General features: G+C 33.1%; 2 protein-coding genes and 1 long non-coding RNA gene across 4 annotated transcripts in view; 2 read left to right on the forward strand and 1 right to left on the reverse strand.

Moving 5' to 3' along the window:
• The window catches only part of LOC112676069 (uncharacterized), a 446,166-nt gene that overhangs the window by 342,059 nt on the left and 82,950 nt on the right, over positions 1-21,157 (reverse strand). The window lies entirely within an intron of this gene.
• Positions 1-21,157, forward strand: part of LOC112666841 (ral guanine nucleotide dissociation stimulator-like) — a 471,056-nt gene that overhangs the window by 338,549 nt on the left and 111,350 nt on the right. The gene's annotated exons all lie outside the window — the stretch shown is intronic.
• On the forward strand, positions 352-20,193 carry LOC125752661 (uncharacterized). Its single transcript, XR_007402699.1, has 4 exons — positions 352-2,461; positions 6,815-6,916; positions 19,017-19,045; positions 20,025-20,193. It is a non-coding gene; the product is annotated as an uncharacterized LOC125752661 (long non-coding RNA).

The following is a 21,157-nucleotide window of genomic DNA, read 5'->3' on the forward strand; positions in this document are numbered from 1 at the left end:
TAAGGGAAAAAATTATAGCTGGAGTTTTAAAAATATATCTTTGATGATGTACCCTAAAATTCAGTTAGAATTATTGCAATGACTTAAAAGCAAAGAAATGTTGATTTACAGTTATGCAATAGACATACCTCTTTTCTAAAATTTAAGTTATATAAGTTTATTATAAGCATTTACTTATTCACATTCAAGCTTATATTCTTATAAAATGGAAAATGTAGATTTAAAAAATAATCAAACAGAATTTTGAGTGATAAACTAAGCTCCAGTTTTCAAACTAAGATCTTAATTTAAATAAGCTGGTTTAGTAAGGTAAAATAGTGTTAAAAATTATTCTAAAAATGTTGTTAGATGGCAGGTGTTAAAAATCACTTATTCTCTCAGTAGGAATTTTTTTAAAAGGTTGTATTTCAGAAGAAATAGTCATTACTAAATATGTATTTATATGTTGGAAAGGAAAAACTTACACATAGAAGACAGTTATTATGGGTTACATAGTATTCTTATAAACTTAGATGAACTAATTTATCTATAAGGGGTTTTTGGTTTATTTATTTCTATAATGTAAGTGAACACTAGATTATTTGCCTTCTGAAACTTGTCTAAATAAGCAACAATCACAGACACCTATATAGCAGTGTGATTTTACTTCACATCCAGCATGTTCCTACATCGCCTGGAAGCAAGGGTTTTGACAGAGTAAATGGAGTAGTAACTTTCTGAGAAAGAGAAAAATCGATGAATCTGTATTCAGCAGGAGCACCCTGCTGGTCTCAGCTGTCCAATGCTGAGCTATAAGTTTCCTTATTGATACACAGGGGCGACTCCATTTACTTTTTAAAAAAGTGCTCCCTCTAGATAACAATAAAAGAAAGATAATAAGTATCGATATTGTAGGAAGTTCCCTGTACAAGCTCTCTGGTAAACAGAAAAAAAATAGGTCAAGTTCTTCTGGAGTTCAGTGTTTGTACAGAATGAGTTCAGGATGATACACTCAGTGCCGTAACTCTATTAGCCATATCTATGAAATTTTCCTGAGTGCAACTTTAAGTATATTGTGTTCTTTATTTCTGGCACTTACGGTTAACATAAAATCTGAATGTAGCCTTCCACAGTTTCATCTTACATTTTTTTTTCCTACACAGATAGGTTAATACATGATATAACCAAGGCTGTATGAGATTAAAATAATTTCTACTTCAGCTTTAATAGAGGAAACAACATCATGTAGAAAATCTTTGGGGATATTTCTAGAGGGAAATAACGTGCATATCAATTTTGATCCAGGTTTGCCACAATATCCCTACTCACAGAATAAATATTTATATAGTCACTATTAGAAGATAACACATAAAGAAGGTATCTCTAACTACTCCTATATCTCCACTTGCAGTCTTGGGCCATTCTATCTTCTGATTATTCTGTTGGGACTATGCATGTTATACTTGCTCATCCCAGCTTTATTTGCAATGCCTCTTATCTCTTGCCAAGCATAGCTCTGATTTCTGCGCACCTTCCTATTTGGGCAAGACATTAAAGGTTCTTATCATTTCCATTTCAAAGTGATCTTAGGGAAGTAGAAGAACTCAGAGTTCAGCTCTTAACAGGATGATACCCTTTGAAATAACCATTCCAATATTGTCCTTGAAATAACATCTGTAGCTTGCCATCAATGTTTTCTTTTCCCAATTCTGCTGTGGCTTTTACTCCTGCTAAATCATATAAAAAATAACTAACAGTTTTTTGTTTCCTCTAGAATATGTCCGTTAAGCTAATTGAAGAATTGTCTTAATGTTGCCTGCAGGCATTCATAAATGTTATATAAAATGTACCATCATCATTTGCTAAATGACTGAGAGTACACAGGATTGGCAAAATAGCTTTGCAGTCACACATTGGCTTCATTTGATGTTTTCTAATCACACATTTTTTTTTAACATTCTGCATTACTTTAATCTTTAATACCAAATCTACAAATGTGAATTCATGGAGACCCTCCACTATACTATGTTTTGGCAAATAATTATTGTTTTCAATGCCTAATAGCATTATGGGCTAAAAGATCACTATATTTTACCTGTTAGAAATTACAGTTTAATAGACAATGTGCATGAAAAGCAGCATTAATTTTTAGCAATTCTATTATTGTTCGATTAAACACTAAAACTTAAATTTTCAAATAAACACTTAGCTCTAGATTCTTCCTTCAATATAGCAAAAAATTAATAATATTGCAGGGACTTTTGGAACCAACTCTTTATTCAAGATATAAATCTCTCAAAAAGAATTTATTAAGAAATGTCTTTGCTAGGTGATTAAAAAGTAAATTAGAAAAATAAAAAAGCAAAATTATTTCAAGTGGACAATACCAATATTCTTGTCATCAAATGCCTATTCTCCTTTTCTTACTTAGAGATACAATTCCTGATATCTAGCATGACACCTAGCCACTTGTGCAATAGAGGTAAGTGGATTTGAAGGGAGGGATTATTGTCATTATCCCAAAATGAAAGCATCGATAGTTAAAGGACATTGTCCTTAGCCTGGAGTTTGGGGGATGGACGGGTGGGAGACAACAGAAACAATAAGCCAAAACAATAGCTATAAGAAAAATTCCCAATATTGTAAATAAAACGATCAACCTATAAAAGCATTTTTTTCTAATGGTCAACTAGTAAAAGGAACAAGAGCTAAGATATTATTAATGATTAACAGCAAACCAAAAGAGGAACTAAATAGCTGGGAAGTCTGGAGAAAGTGGCTGCAGCAAAGATGTTTGTCATTTATGCTTCGTGGCATTCAGATAATATTATACAAGGTCAAGATTCCAAGCTACAAAACAAATTCAATATTAATAAAAATCCAGAAACCTTCTTAGGCAAATTGCTGAACCTTATAATATTTATGTATTTATAAATTTATGTATTTATAACATTTATAAACATGTGTATGTTATAGGATATCTTATACTAAAGATCTTGAAGGTGAATCAGGCTGTAAAAACAAAGAATGGGGGAAAGTCTTTCCCTGGGTGTTATGAAGACATTATTATAGTCATAGTAATAAAAATAGTGTGGAATTTTCACAAGAACAGACAATCTGACCCATCTGCAAAATGGGAAAATTCAGAGATAGAATCAACTATGGAATTAGGTACCATAAAGAAAGAGAGAAAAGATAGTCTAGTAAAAGAGGGAAAAACTGTCAAACCATTTGAAAAAAAATAATAATACTGCTTCCCTACCTAAAATGATATAATTTACAGAGAAAAAAAATTAAATGTAGTAAATGTGTGATGAGATACTCAACATCATTGGTCATCAGGAACATTAACAATAAAACAATAATTAAGTATTATTCTCCTCCTGTTAGTTTGGGACAAATTGGGAAGCTCGTTGGTGTCAAGTGTTGGCCCTGCTCTAGTGAAATGGAAACCTTCTGCACTACTGTTTAGTTCTGTAGACTGATTATTCTAGAAAGCAATCTCTCTTATCTCATAGTTATGGAAATTCATAATTCATTTCATCATCATAATTTTCTACTAAGTTTTGCTATGGTCATGAACTGCCTTTGAATTTCAGTGGCTCACAGTAACAGACCTATCCTTTTAGGCTTCCTTCCTTTCTTGGATATGTACTACATACCTATATAAATTAATTATAAATTTTAAAGGAATTATTTATTTATGGGGCACCAGGGTAGCTCAGTTAAGTGTCTGCCTTCAGCTCAGGTCATGATCCCAGGGTCCTGGGATCCAGCCCATGCCAGGCTCCTTGCTCAGTACAGAGTCTGCTTCTTCTTCTGCCCCTCCTCCTACTCATGCTCTCTCTCTCTCTTTCTAAAATAAATCTATTTATTTATTTGAGAGAGAGAGCACAAGCAAGAAGTCCAGAGGAAGAGAGAGAGAGAATCTCACACCTCACTCAGTGTACAGCCCAACGTGAGGCCTAATCTCATGACTCTAATATCATAACCTGAGCTGAAACCAAGAGTCAGATGCCTGACTGAGCCATCCGTGTGCCTCAAATTCTCACTTCTTAATTAGGGTTGTAAAATTACTACAATTTCCACTCTGATCTGTGTTTGATACATGCTTTATTTCATTTATTTTCTTCTAATTAGCAGTATCTTCTCCCCCACAAGTCATTTTTGAGTCTGTTTCACAAAATCATGTTTTTCACTTCATTAGCACTTTCCTAAATCACACCAACAAAAATTCAGGCCCAGAAGCTGTTACTAACCATTTTGTTTTTTCCTATTTCAATGTACCTTATAGGCTGCTCTTAATTTTGTTCTAATAGAAAGCAGATCTCACCATCTGACTCAAATACAGACCAACATGTGCTCAATGAAGTTAAAAGTATCTTGCCCAATAATCAAAGCACTTTATCCAATACTAAATTCACTTTTACATTTTTTTTGACTCACCAGCCAGATCTGGCTTTGAATTTCAGGTCTATAACTCACTAGATGTATACACTTATAAAGTTACTTAATCTCACTTGTCCTCTGAAAATGAGAATAATAATATAACCTACTTTACACAATTGTATAAGAATTAATATATGTAAAGTGTTAATCGTATCTATCACAAAGCAAGTATTAAATGGATTATCTACCACTAATAATACATATTGCTAATATTATTATTCTATCCTATTATGTGCTGCAGCCAAATAAAGCATTTCTTCCCCCAGAACATCTCCTGAAAAGTCCTTTTCTTGTGTATTTGTCCATGGATATTCTTACAGATAATATCTTCATGTCCTTGTTTGCTTAACCATGATCTGACCTTTACTCAATGAGAACCTCTTCCCAGGAAAATTCTCAACACCTTGGGTCAGAAATAATCTCTACCTCCAAATTTCCCATTGAAAGCCACACATTTAATAGGACAATCATTTATCTGCTTTTTTTTTTTTTTTTTTTTTTTTGTAGAGACCATATTTATTTGTGTCCCTCAGTAGAATGTAAATTTCTGTATTTGGAGAATATGTCAGCAGTTTGATATTTTTAATTCCCAGTGTTTAGTACAGTGCTTTGAACAACATAAATGCTCAAAAAATACTTACTGATTTAAATTTCAATTATACAAATAAGATGTAGCAATTATCAATCTCAAATTAGTTTCAAACTTTCTTTATATCTTATTATAATGATGAAATGCTCCTATGTGTGTGTATTTGCAACCTTACCAATATTCTAAGAAATGTGATTTTTCCTATTATTAGTCATAATTTCAATATGCCACATTTTCCATTTTTACATGTCAGGTAGGTGACAGTTTCCTTCACTCATGACTCTTCCTTTACAATTCCTTTATCTCATATAGTGAATTATTCATAAATATGAAAATCTGATCAATAAAATTTAGTGCTAAAGTATGGTAAGAGGCAGTATTTTTCAATGTTCAAACTAGTAATAAAATGATTATTTCATAACCACCTAAAATGTAACCAAAAGTAGATTTCTTTCCCCAAACTTATAGGAAAAAAAATACATTGGCAGAAGAGTGTTAGTCTTACCAAAAAAACCTGTTTACATTTCCTTGTTCCTGTGTTTAAATGAGGTCCCTTAATTACTCTTGACAGTGGACATTTAGCCAACCTATTTGCTACTTTTGAGCCAAGGCAACTATATGAGTTAAGGACAAATGGGGCTAGGCAGGGCTAGGTAGGGGGCCATGGAAGTAGGCTCACAAAAATCCCCAAAATGCTGAGGTATAAGGAAACCAGAGATAAAGGAACAAGCCAGACCACCCTGCCCTAGATGTGGGTGAGGAAGGTATCTTTTTATGACAGTCATCTGTGACCAACAAAGGATAACCAGACCCCAAAGAAGAAGTAAGGCATCAAAGACGTTATCACTAGTCCTTACTCAGTGGTGATATCAGTAGACAATGTTAAAAGATTTAAGTTCCCTGGTTGGCTTCCAGTAAAAGACCAACCCTACAAGCCCGCAGTGGCAACCCAGTAGGGACATCTCTCACTTCTGAGAACTTTCTCTGTGTTTACTAAACTTTTATTCCTTTACTCACTCTCCTTTGTCTGCAAGATTCATTCTTTGACTCTGTGAGATAAGAGCCAAACTCTCCCATCATAGATAGTTTTATTGTTTATAACTATTTTTTCCAAATTCTCTCATCTGAGTAGTTAATAGATGATAGAATTAGAACATCCAAACAGCCGAAATTTTAAAGAGTATCATGCTATAAAGGAGAGTCACTCAACTCTCATCTATCTCCCTACTTATCTATAACATTACATATTTTTTCTCAAATCATCAAGGTATGAAATACATACACACAAAGTTGTTCTTGGCTTAAGCACTAAGGTCTTCAGGGTTTATTTATTATTGCATTAACCCAGCCTATTCTGACTAATAATACTGACTTAAAAAAGGAAAGGACAAAAAGCCATTCACGGGCCCTTATTTTAAGGAATGAAAACACTGTAAATAAAATCTTTCCTTTTGTTCTAGCTATTTCTACTTGGTTGGTTAATAGAAAATATTTTCCATAAATAGTTACAGATTTCATTTGTATTCAGATATTTTTCTTTTTGTTGACGTTCATTTTTGGTAGTGAAGCCATCTTTTCCCAAAGCAGGTTCCACAAAGCATTAGGTCTATAGTATATGAAAAAAGAAATTTATAAGGCGAGAAATATCCTACAGAATTAGCTAATTTAATTTATAAGGCATCTGTTAAGTTACAATTTTTATTTTCATAAATAAAGCTCAATTTTTTAAAAAAGAGTAATTTCTAAAATGACAGATCTCAGTTAACCCTGATACCAACTGAAATATTTTTCCTCCAGCTTTTCACCTGACATGCCATGCATTCGCAAAGATGTGAATATAAGCTCTTCCTCTCTCTGAGTTCAATCCATCTTAAAATTTTCCTACAATAAGAAGCACTGGTAAGCAATATGTACTTTACTAAAATTTGATAAAGTTGAAGAAGAGTGTATGTATCTCAGGCATCACATAGCAAAAATATTCTTTCCTCAAGAAACTTTTTCATCCATGATGCTCTTGGTTTTCTATCTTTTCTTTTCTTGCATTTTTTGGATCTCCTCTGCCCTCCTTCAAACAGTCCTCAGCTTTTCATCCTTTCTTACTGAATGGATCAAATTTATCCTTTTTGTTGTACAGAGAATTTCAACAAATTTCTCTAAAGTCTGGGTTCCAGCAGTATATACTGAGTGTAGGCCAAGTACTGAACAAATTGCTGCCTTTTTTAAATGAGTGGCTCCCCACTCTAAAGAATGCTGATAAATATAATATCCTCAATCTTGTTATTCTTAGATGGCCTGAACTCACCAACCAGTTTATTAGATTCTTTCACAACCTTAAATGTCAGTCTAAATGTTGCTTCTTTTTAAAAAACACCTCTGAACCTTTACACCTTTCTCTGTCCATAAAGTTTCACTGTGCATCTCTCTAAATAGCAATTATTCTGCAGAGTGGCAAATATTTTTCTACTCCATTGGAAACTGAAAAGCCATCAAGTCAGTTAAGGGAATTTTCATCCTGTGAGATCATAAGAGAGGAAGGGAAAAAAAGTGGCTGCATTCAAAATTAAAGGAGGATCAAGCATATATCTATCTCTCTATATATACACATTTGTTTCTGTTATTGTTTTTTAGTGTTATTATTTTTGCCCTGTTCTTATTTTTGTCTTCCACTCTTTTTCTGTGTTTTGTGGTTTTAACTGGACAGTTACAGTTACATTTTTCTCCTTTTTTTATAGCATATCAATACTTGATTTGTTTGTTTTTAACATTTTTTCTCCTAGTTGCCCTGTAGTTTGCAATATACATTTACAACTAATCCATGACCACTTTCAAACAACGGTATGTCATTTAACAGATACTGTGAGTACTTTATAATAACACCACAATCCTAGTCCCCTCCTGTTTTCTCTTGTCTTGTGTCTTTCAATTTACTTGTATATGGGCATCCACAAGCATGTATATATTCATTATATATATATATGTATATATATATACATATATATATATAAGTATGTATAATCAAATTCATTGTTGGTATCATTTTGAACAAATTGTTCTCGGTTAGATCAATTAACAATAGGAACAGTTTAAATTTTGCCTTCCCTTACTTCGTTAATGCTCTCTCTTTATGTGGAAATTAGTTTCCAATGTGTATCATTTCTATTCACTCTAAAGAAACTCTCAAAGTTTTGTACACATCTACTGGCAACTAATTCCCTCAATTTTATTTGTCTAAAATAGCCTTTATTTCTCCTTCACTTTTGAAGCATAATTTTGTAGGGTAAAAAATTCTATGTTGATGTTATTTTTCTCTCAATGTTTTAAATATGTAGTTCACTTTTTTCTTGCTTGCATAGTTTCTTAGAAGTAGGATGCAATTCTAAGTGCTGTTTTTCTATCGGTAAAGTGTTTTTCCTCAACTTCTGGTTTCTTTCAGGAGTTTATCTTTTGCTTTATTTTCCGGGTAGTTTGAAAATTATGTGCCCAGGTGTCATTTTTAGCATTTATCCTACTAGTGTTCTCTGATTCAGAAAAGAAACAAACAACAATGAGCCACCACTTGAGTGAACTTCAAGGAAAACACTAACTTTCGGGGAAGGCCAAATTCACAACAGAGCAAAATGTTGAGAAGAATGTTCAAAGAAGACATTGAGGATCTGGGCAACTTCCAATTATAAGGGAACACTGAAGAGTCTTCAAGAGTGTGGGGGAGTAATAGGGAAGAGAAACTGATAGAAACCCGAAAAACGTATAAAACTTAGAGTCTTGGAGTTAAGATTGACCTGTGATTCCTATTGTCACTGATATGGAAGAAATTTAATTCCCAATCATCCTGGTGGGCTTGTTGCATAGAATTATGGAGAAACAGGGTGAAAGGATGGAGAGAAGAATGGGTATCTAAGATTTCTCTTAATCTCTGTTTAAAGAAACATGTGGGCTGGGGAAGGTAGGTTCTTATTTCAATCACATTGTTGCTTTTTTGATCTGTGATGCTGATGCTCAATGTCCTAGTTGGGATATGTATGTCTAGCAAGGATGAAGGGGGTTATTCTACTCTGTTAGGAAGGGGCAAGTTGCACATATGTCATAGGTCTTCTCTTAACTCCTATTGATGGAATTGAGCACCTTCAGGAAATAGGATGTTTTTCTGATGTTGAACTTTTTATCCCCTAATAAAAGGAAAAGAAACCATAAGAAAATTTGGCTTCAGTCGTTTGTGTGAATGTCTTTCTTATACTCTTGTAAGTAGGTAGACATCCTGGAAACTATGATCTTACTCTAAGGATGTTGGCTCTGTTTGGGAATATCAAAAATGAATTGTGAATGTGTTGACTTTTTTTTATTGCATGAATAGAGGGAAAAGTTAATTGGGTAATGGAAAAAATTATAGTTTTACTAAAATAACCAATTAATTGTTTAGAATTGAAATAAATGGAAAGAAAAAAACTACTTTTTCTATTCAACATTTTCATTCATAGGACAAGCAAGATTTTTTTAAGGCTTGAAATTCAATGTGAGTATAAGAAAAATTTATGCTTTATGCATATCTTTCCCAAAACTGACATTAAAATAAGCTCTACACCTACTGTTATTACAATAGGGCAGAAATGAAGTTTATCAGAAGTATTAGTGCCAAGGCTAGGCAAAGGAATATGAAAGAGTTGCAGAGATATTTTTTTTTTGAGTTGCAGAGATATTTGTAAAAGGTATATTGAAGCAGTGCTGGTGAAGAATTTTACTGTTGGCTGAGACGAGCAAAGAATAATGTATAAGGCGACACTAATTCACTGTATTATATTCAGAAGGTGAATGATGTGGTTTAAAGAATTTTATCTCAGTTTAATTCAATAGTTCAGAATCACTCAGCATTAAATTAGACTCCTGTTAAGACTATATATCAGGGTCTAAGTATTACAATTTTAACTTTGTTTTGATCTTCTCCAAACTTTCTCTCTTACTTCCTATGCTTTCTTGTTTTATCATTCCTGACATTAGTCTTCACATATATGTTTCGTTTTATCTGTATCTTACACTTCCACAATGTAGGGCTTCTAAAATACCTCACTATCATTCTTATCAATTAAATTTCTAACTTAAATTTACAAAAAAAATTAGTCGTCTAAATTTAACTTACAACTACTCTTCTCATTTTCAGCTTGTCTGGGAACTATGATAGATTAAATTATAGAAGAGTATGACTTTCACACCTGTGAACTTTCATAAAACTTGATAAAAATCAAGACAGTAATCCTGCCTGATGATACGGAATTAAAGAAAGAAATATTTCTTTTTTCATTATGAAATATGAAAAGTACTACCGACTCTTTCTCATGTGTTTCTCAAATATTTTTCTGGTCATATTTTTCATACATTAAAAGAAGCAGCAATAGTACCATCTCCCTGACACATGAGATATAATTAAAATGCAATAAATACAAAGCTAAAAGAGTTATATTTTAATTTTCTTTTTTTAATACTTTATTTTTTTAATTTTTATTTATTTATGATAGTCACAGAGAGAGAGAGAGAGAGAGAGAGGCAGAGACACAGGCAGAGGGAGAAGCAGGCTCCATGCACCGGGAGCTCGATGTGGGATTTGATCCCGGGTCTCCAGGATCGCACCCTGGGCCAAAGACAGGCGCTAAACCGCTGCGCCACCCAGGGATCCCTATTTTAATTTTCATTTTAAGTTTAACACATTTAGTAATAAAAACAATGACAGAAAAATATATGCACATAGAGATATAGTTATATATGTGTACATAGAGCTATAATATGCATACCAGATATTATAACATGAAAAATACTTTCATGAAATATTACAATGGCCAGACAAAAAGAACTTCAGTCATTTTCTTTTTATGAAGTCACTAAACACAATAATTATCTAAGATATTCAAAATTTGAGGTAATTCTAATATTAATAAAACTTCATTGCAGTTTTGAATAAAGTTTTTGTTAAAATAAGCCAACAAAAATATTTTAAAGAGTTCCAAAATTACAGACTTGGAAACAGAATCAGGCTAGGTACCTGACATCCAGTGATAAAATAAAAATTAAGTGTTACACTCCTAAGTATAATTAAGTGATGTGTTTCAATTGCTCTCATGTGAATTCCCTACTGTCATGTAAAATTCCACCTCAGCATAGTTATTCAAATTGTAATGTTTACTGTATACAAAGATTATGTGCCTTCTATCAATGTCTTTAAAAATGAATAAAGAAAGAAAGAAAGATTAACAGGAACACAGAATGAAAACCATGCCATGTAAAGACTACTGTTGTTGTGGTAACAGAAACAGACACTGTATTGCTTAGCCTTGTTGTCAGTATAATCCATTCCAATGTGATGTGTGAAAGAGTCTCATAAAGGAGGAGAATGCACAGATTATATTGTGGTATCTTTACTAAGCAGTTTTTCAAAGAATAAACCCTTCATATGCATAACAATCTTTATCTGCTCTTGCAGGTTTGTAGTTTTTTGTATTTATCAATAGGTTTTCAAAAATACATGCACATTTATTGTTGACATTATACTATTTTATTCTTTCTAATACATATCACAGTAATTACGTGACACAGGGAAGCACAACAACATTTTATCTAGCTATTTTATCTAATTGTTATATCATCCATAATTGATTTTGTATTACATCTTGATATAGCAATCATTGATTTGAAATTTAGGAAGTATTATGAAATCTATTACTATCAAGAGAGTACAAGTAGTAGAAAACAACTTAATTAACAAAAATAAATTCATTTTTAGAGTGATACCAAAAGCAAAGACAACAAAACCGAAAATAAACAAGTGGAACTACACCAAACTAAAAATCCGCACAGCAAAAGAAACCATCAAAAACAAGAAATAGTAACCTATGGAGTGGAAGAAAATATTTACTAATGACGTATGTGATATGTGGTTACTATCTTAAGGAGAGAAAGAGCTCATATAACTCAATGACAACAACAACAACAATGATTCAAAAATGGTCAGAGGAATTGAATAAACATTTTTTCCAAAGAAGGGTCATAGACAATTAAGAAGTACAGGAAAAGTGCTCAATACCACTTAATTATCAGAGAGCTGCAAAACAAAACCACAATGAGATGTGATCTCGTACTATTAGAATGACCTACATCAAAAATATAAGACATAATGTATTGACAAGGATAAATGAAATGGAACCCGTATGCACTGTTGGTGGGAATGTGAACTGGTGCAGCCACTATGGAAAACAGTATGGAGGTTCCTCAAAAAGTTAAAAATAGGACTACCATATGACACAGCAATTCCATTTCTTGGTATATATCCAAAGGACACAAAGTCACTATGTCAAGGAGATATCTACAGCACTATGTATCCTGTAGCATTATTTAAATAACCAAGACATGGAAACAATCTAAGTGCCCATCAGTGAATAAATGGATAAAGAAAATGTAATTTATCATGATAACATGGATGAACTTGAGAGCCATTATAATACATGAAATAAGTCAGGTTGTTGAGAAAGGACACTTATATGTGATTTAACTTATATGTGGAATCTCAAAAAAAAATCTTTCATAGAAATGTAAAGCAAATTGTTGGTTCCCAAAGTCAAGGGCGCTTGGAGGGAATGAGTAAAGGCGATCAGAAGATATAATCTGCTACTAATAAGATAAATGAATTCTGGCGATATAATGTACAACATCGTGACTAGGTTACTAATACTGTAATGCATATCGGAAAGTTGCTAAGAGAGTAGATCTTAAAAGTTTTTAGCTTCATTTGTATTGAAACTCTACTGTTTGGTATGTACACATCTCAATCATTATATCTTCCTGATTGGTCCTTTTATCCTCACTTTGTCTCTAGTAATTTTCTTTACTATCATCTGTATGTTTTCCTTTTGTTTTGTTTTTATTTATTTTCTTAACTTATCTCCCACCCCCACCTCCCTTCTGATAACATCAGTTTGCTTTCTATAGTTAAGAGCCTGTTTCTTGGTTTGCCTTTTTTTTTTTTTTACTTTCCATGTACCTATGTCATTTAATTTGACTTTGATATGAATTTCTTATAAAGAGCACAGAGTTGGGGGGCGCCTGGATGGCTCAGTCAGTTGTGCACCTGACCCTTGTGTTTGGCTCAGGTCATGATCTCAGAGTCCTGCAATAGAGTCCAGCTTCACTCCATGTTCAGCAGGGAGTCTGCTTGAGATTCTCTTTCTCTGTCCCTCTTATGCTCAAATAAATCTTTGAAGAGGACAAAGTTGGGTCTTATTTTTTAATCCACTCTATCAGTCTTTCTTTTTGGGGGAGGTATATTAGTATCACTTATATTTAATATAACTTCTGAGATGGTACAGCTCTGTCATTTTTTTAAATGTGTCCTCTGTTTGTTGTCCCTTTGTTTTTTATCTTGCCTTCCTGTGGGTCATTTGAACATATTTTTTTTCTTCTCTCTATATTTAATTATAGTGCTTATGAATGTATCTCTTGCAGTTTTAAAAATCTTTTTTTAAACTCTCAATAAGGGCAGCCCAGGTGGCTCAGTGGGTTAGCACTGCCTTTAGCCCAGGGCGTGATCCTAGAGAACCTGGATGGAGTCCAACATCAGGCTCCCTGCATGGAGCCTGCTTCTCCATCTGCCTGTGTCTCTGCCTCTCTCTCTCTCTGTGTCTCTATGAATAAATAAATAAAATATTAAAAAATAAACTCTCAATAAATAATTCAAGAGTTCTAAACCACATTTCTGAGTCATGCTTGCTAATATGGAGAAATAGTTCAATAACCTCAAGAAATTGAGAATCTAGTTCATAAAGGTTAGCTCTTTCTTCTTTAAACCAATGGATTATTATTAAGCACATCCCTCATTTTTCAAATGAAATCTTACAGAAATGATGCTAGATACTTATAGTTACCCAGGACTCCTGCAGACCTCTGACTAAATGAAGAATAAGACATGACCCTTTCAGATATGTAAAGATAGCATCCATTTTCTTCTTTTATATGTAAAATTAAATTTGCACTTATAAAGCAATATGATGCAACTCTTTTCTTTAGTGGTATATAATAACTTTCTTTCCCATTCCTTTTCAGTTGCCTAATATTATCATCATACTATAGATATTGATACCACTACAATGTCAGCCACTAAATATTTTCTGAATAAAGACTCCTATTCATCCTTCTTCAATTGTTTCTGCTGTCCTATAATTAATGGCAATGCTACTTCCAATCTGCAGTTTTGAATCACCACTGCTTTGCAGTTATACTACAAAGAATTTATAAGATACTTTAGAACATACAGGAAGAAAAAAATGCATTCTTAGATAAATCCAAAAGTTGACATTTTCTGTAACTGCTGCTAAACTATGGATAGCATCACACTTCAAAAGGGGCTTTGGATTGTCCAGACATCTAACATCCTTAAGGAATTTATTCTCTATCTAAAAAATGATGAACCCACCAAGTCCAGTCATATGATTTAGAATGCTTACTACTGAATTACCAGAATTCTGTGTGAGTGATATAGCACATTAAAAAAAGATTTTAATTATTCATAGGAGACCCAGAGAGAGGCAGAGACACAGGCAGCGGGAGAAGCAGGCTCCATCCAGGGAGCCTGATGTGGAACTCGATCCCAGGATCCCAGGATCATGACCTGAGCCAAAGGCATATGCTCAACCACTGAGCCACCCTGGTGCCCAGTAAAAAAAAATTCTTATGGGTGGTAAATAGTTCATGCTGTAATTAATCACCTAATATTTTGTATGATGTTCCTAAAACATGGTCTGAGGACACCTGGAATCAGAATTACTATGTTTGAGAATTATTTAAATACTTCTAGACATATATTGTATTTCTGCTAGTGAAGACTGAAATTAGCTATTAGACAAGCTTTCAAGTAATATATATGTAGAGTAAAATTTCAAAGTTGGCCTAAATATGAATGAATTATACATTTTTTTTTGTTTTTTAATCCTAAAAGTAAGACTTGGGGTGAACATGAAAATATTGGATCTTGTATATCGTTGAGCTACAATGCTACTAAAAATGGGAAACCATATATATAGAAGATATGGTAATGGTAATAAATTCTTGCATACTTTAGAATACCACTGAGTGATGTCAGTGACTGACTGTGGTTGATTTCAAATCATTAAATTTTTATTTTTTTAAGATTTTCTTTTTTAAAAAAATTTTATTTATTTATGATAGTCACAGAGAGAGAGAGAGAGAGAGGGAGAGAAGCAGAGACACAGGCTGAGGGAGAAGCAGGCTCCATGCACCGGGAGCCCAACGTGGGATTCGATGCCAGGTCTCCAGGATCACACCCTGGGCCAAAGGCAGGCGCCAAACCGCTGCGCCACCCAGGGATCCCGAATCATTAAATTTTTGTTAGAATTAGATGTTCATAAAATATTGCAAAAGATCATCAATCATTTAAAGTATTCTAAAGTGTTGAGAATTTTTTTAGATTTCCTTTTACCAAAGACAGTTTATCTTAAACTACTTGAAAATATTCGAAATCATGCTATTAAAATTCATTTTAATAAAAGTATTTTTTTTGTTTTTATAGAACTATTGTGTCCATTACTTTAAATGTCTACATGATTGATTGGCATTTTAAAATCTTTGACATATACAATTCTTATTTTAAATTAAAGATTTCCTGGGATCTATAAATAGAAATTTCTATTTACAATAGTATAAAGTTGTATGGGAAGGAGGTAAAAGAAGTTAAAGAAACAAGCAACAGATTTTAAAATTCCTTTTTTACTCAAATGATCCAATTTGAGCTGGAATACAACTCAAGCAATCTGTAGGGTGTCAGTAAGAAACAGAGCAGCAGATGAGTAGGAACTGACATTTGTGTCTTGGGAAAAAATTTGGCAAGGAGAGCAAAAAACAAGTAGTTACAGTGCTCTAAATGGCCATAAAAGTACAGTCTTCTGAAAAACATAGGACAGTTTAAATTCGTATTTTTATTTTCTTCCTCTATTAAGTGATACATATTTGGCAATAGGGCTATAAGTGAGAAGTCAAAATATTCTTCCTAAAAACAATACAAGCAAGCATTTTATGAAGAATAGTAATGCAGAAAAGCATATTTTTATATTTGATAGATATTTAAAATATTTAATGTAAATCTGCAATACTTGGAAAATACATCTCAGGTTTCATCCATAACAATCTTGCAAAAATCATAGGATTTTATTGTTCAAAACCTCCTGAGGTTTGCATAATTATCCCCTCAAAAGACGAAACCTATGAGAACAGTTGAATGTGTTGCCTTTATGCTGATCTCTATGAGTTACAATACCTAATAAATTATCAAGATGAACTAGGGATCAGAGATATTAAGTCTACACGGGGTCTATGGCCATTGATATAATTTCAGATCTTCAATTAAAATAAAATTGACAATGCACAGATTCATTGCCAAAAACCAAGAGTCATATTGTCAGGTCAAAATCAAATGCTAGAGAATATATGCATTTATGGTAAAGAAATAAACAAAAAAAATGCTAATGCAAAATCCTTTTCTTCTGTGATATTAAATCAGTCTTCTCTTTATGACTTTCAGAAATATCTTAAATGCAGTAAGCCCCATGATAATAATACCCCCTACCATAATAACCGATATTTGAATATAATGTGAATTTTTAATTGAATCATAGTGTCCAAGTAAAGTTCACATTTACTGTTTGGATGTGGGGTAGTAAAAATGGAAGAATATTATTAAATAACTAAATTACCTTCCTCAATTTAGCACATAATCAATTGTACACACCGAAAAATTTTTTAGCTTTAATTCTGTGGGGTTTTTTTTCTGGCTGAAAAATACTGTTTTTTATTATTCTTGCTATAACCTGAATCCACCTTTTACTAAGTAGATTGACATTTCTAAGCCCAAATGTCATTCTGTGGCTTGGTAAAAAAGCCAAAGTCATTCTGGTTGAATGTTATGATGTTACATATAGAGAACACACAAACTAATTACAAAATCATTAGTAATTCTTCAGGTTTCTGCAATTAGAACATTTTTTATAAGATTTTATGTATTTATTTAGGAGAGAGAGAGCACAAACAGTGGGGAGAGACAGAAGGAGAGGGAGAGAGAGAATCCTAAGCAGACTCCCTATTGAACACAGGAGCCCAATGCAGGGCTTGATCCCAGGACCCTGAGATCATGACCTGAGCCAAAGGCAGATGCTTGACCAACTGAGCCACCCAGGCAACCCAATTAGAACATCTTAATAAGATGAAATGAGACCTTCAGAACGCTGGTTGAAATAGCAATGTTACTAAAATATTGCATTTACGAACAATTTACATAATAGATGCTCAATAAATATGCTAAAATTATATATCAAACCCATTGTAACATATTAAATATTTTTCATAATAAAATATATCCCATGACCACAAAATGAAGTGAAAATTTTAAGACATATTCTTTAATAACCTATTCTCAAGTCAGTACCTCAGTAACCATCTGCTAAATGGCCCCTGCTGATTTACCTGTAAGCCCATCGTTTATGCCTCCCGTTCCTTTATCTTAAGGCTACATCCTGCATGTTGTAAGAATTTACTAGATGTAAATCCAGACAATGTTGGCTTGCCTTATTTGAGTTGAACCACCTAAATGGTAATCTAAGTGCTAAAATGATCCTTTTGCCATGGCATTTAGCTATGCTTGTGTGACCATTTTAATTCCTCAAAGTATACTTCCCAGTGACTGATATTCTTCTCCTGGGATGTGTTTTATTGGCATCCAGATAAAATACTCTTGAAGTAATGGATTGGTTTTATGGATTAAAGCAAAGTTGTTTTAAGAAACCTGAATTGCAGAAAGCCTACTTCTAGATATATAAAGGTTTTAGATTCTGCTAAACATCTAAGCTAAACATGTTTTTTAAAAATTAATAAAGTAGCAGGGGAAGTGCCATGTAGAGCAATAGCTGGTCCTCAACAAATACTTGTTAATTGACAGGCTGAATGAATGAATGAATGAATAGACTGGCCTTCCTCATTTATTGGTAATTATTGCTACAGATTCCCATATTATTAGAAGGGCATGTATTGGTTCCGGTTTTAATTTGTGTATATATATATATATATATATATATATATATATATATATATATATTAAATTAAGTATAGTTTGCATCAGAGCATAGATTTCATCCTACTGAGCCTTATGGTTTCTGTTTGGTAGGACTCTACACTGCTACAGGCATTTAAAAAATATTACCTAGGGCACTTGGGTGGCTCAGTCAGTTAAGCGTCTCCCTTTGGTTCAGGTCTCCGGTCCTGGGATTGAGTCTCACATTGGGCTCCCATGGAGTTTGCCTCTCCTTCTGTCCTTCTTCCTGGCTCAATCTCTCTCAAAAATTAATAAAATCTTAAAAAAGTATTGACTGAATCCCTACTATGCATAAAGTAGAATTATTTATTGCTAGTTTGGAAAAAAAAATCTCCATACTTAGCTGCAGGGATGACTGGAGATTCTGGTGTCAATTCTTGACAAGATAAGGAGGAATGAGTCAAATAATGATTTTTGAAACATTCTTTAGTTTGACCCCTCCTTGGGTAGGGCCGACTTGTTTACTGGTGGCTTTAACCTGGTATAATCTGAGAGGCAGCTTGACTTGGCTACATAACCTGAGGAAAAAGACCCCATGGAAAACTTCCGTGGAAGTTCTCCTAAAATGAAGATTTCTTGCACATATCTTGGTGGTTCATACTCCAAAGACCAAGTACATTCTATATAATTGAGAAAAATCCCAGGTATATATATGTTCACTGCTTGGTTGGGTCTTCAGAAGCCTTTAATAGTCTTACATGAAAATGCTCTGTGGCATTTTGAGAGTACTTTCAATTGCTGAAAATGTATAAACTTTGCAGTCAATTATGAAATGAATTGATGGAAATTCCATATTGTACAGGTAGGTATTACACTGTCATGGCGTGCACAGTACCCTCTTTATAGCTCATTCTTTTTTCTTTACAGATAATCTCAATCTTCTCTCATACTTCCAGGTACCATACATTTGCTTTTTTCAATGGCAAGCTAATAAAATAATACTTTAAACTGTTCTATATTTTGTTTCAAGTGTTTAATTCTTTCATAATTTGTGGTGTGACAAAAATGCTCAGGAAACTAAATATTTTGTGCAGAATAGCAAGATAACATGAAAAATATCTCAGAAAAGACTCACCTTATTTAAAACATACTATTATACTATTATAAGCATCTTTTGCCTCTAAAAATGATTGAGGTTCAGTGATTTCTTTAATGGAGACACAGATTTGATCATGATTATTGGAAATAAATTTAGGACTAGGATATAGGTATTTATAGTTGTATTTTGTGATTATAGCTGAGATCTCAATTAATGCCTGGAAAAGTCATATTTATTTACAGAAAGGGACACAGGACTTTGAGGACATTCTATTTTCTTTATTTCAAATAATATTGACTCTAATACACTAATAAACTGTTAAAGACCATGGTCCATACTTTTTCAAATATTATGTTAATTTTTATTAGAGTAATAGAAGTGTATATTATAAAAAAACAGTAGTGCTGAAGGTTAAAATGTTGGCAATCCTCTTGATATCTACAGTCATCATTCTATATAAAAATGTTTATATCATTTTTGATTGATCAATTTTTATGACTAAATAAATCCTTTAATAGAAAAACATGGTTTTAAAAAATCCACTGCTATCTTTCTACCAGTAAATATGATCCTTTAAAGTTAAATCCTCAGTTAATAATATTATCATTATAATAATGCTTAATGATGAGTCAAAAATACCATCATGATTCCTTTTTTGAAAACATTTGTATTAACTGAACTTAATAACTGAATTTTATTTTACATTTTCATAAATTTCTACAAGCTTATTATAAATTTCTATTCTCAAAACTTTATACAGATCTTTAAAATGCTAAACCAAATATTTCTTTCCAAATACTCCAACTCAGCCTATCACTTTCATATTTTTCTTGTAGAAATATCTTCCAAATGGGATGCCTGGGTGGCTCAGCAGTTCAGCATCTGCCTTTGACTCAGAGTGTGATCCCAAAGTCCCGGGATCAGGATCAAGTCTCGCATCAAGCTCCCTGCAGGGAGCCTGCTTCTTCCTCTGCCTGTGTCTCTGCCTTTCTCTCTGTGTGTTTCTCATGAATAAATAAATAAAATCTTAAAAAATAAAAGAAATATCTTCCAAAGCATCCAAATTTCTGTTAAAATGGACAAATTGATCTTTAAGCCTACTGCACATGTATTATAATGTTCCCAATGTCTGGTGATGTATATGACCTACTCTAGGCTTAATAACCATCAGTAGATACTTTGATAGTGAAACTGTAATTTCAGTAGCAATTGGCAAGCATAACTTGTTTTTGCTACACATGTTGTCAGCTGAGGTGATTGGCATGCTGAGGATGATTAGACAGGTGGATGCTGGCATACATGAAGATTTGCTCCTTCATATGTGTGTTGATTGATTCAGGCTACAGGCTAGATCTTGGTCTGTAGACTAGAGCAGCTCTAAGGGGCTACTATATGGCTTCCTCACAGCATGATGTCTGTGTTTCAAGAGCAAGATTCTTAAAAGAACAAGGCAGGATTTCATGATTTTTTTTTTATGCCTGCCTTTGGAAAACACATAGCTTTACTTATGCCATCTTCTTTGGGGATACAGAAACAATCATTCAACAAAGTGGAGAGGAATGGAACCCTTCAGCCAATGGTAAGACTATCTGTCATATTGTAACAGCATGTGGGGTGGGATATGTCATAGTGGCCCTATTTGGAAAGTGTAAGTAGTCATACACCACATGACTCTTCTCTGTTAAATTCTCAACTCCACGTTCCTCTTAGATAAGTGAAGTACAGCTCTCAGCCTCTGTGAAACAGTTTATGGATAATAATGCACTTTCAAATAGATAGATGATGATGATGATGAAGATAGGTAGATAGATAAATAGATAGATAGATGATAAAATAAACATTGGAAAGAAAACATTTAACTAGTGGTTTAAAAAAGAAAAAATGTAATAAAAGTAAGGAAGGAATTACCATATATAAAAATAAAATTATATGAAGTTATATGGCTAATTGCACTATACACTATGACTAA

The sequence above is a fragment of the Canis lupus genome, chromosome 16, assembly GCF_003254725.2.
Source record: "Canis lupus dingo isolate Sandy chromosome 16, ASM325472v2, whole genome shotgun sequence".
In the NCBI taxonomy this organism is placed as follows: domain Eukaryota; kingdom Metazoa; phylum Chordata; class Mammalia; order Carnivora; family Canidae; genus Canis; species Canis lupus.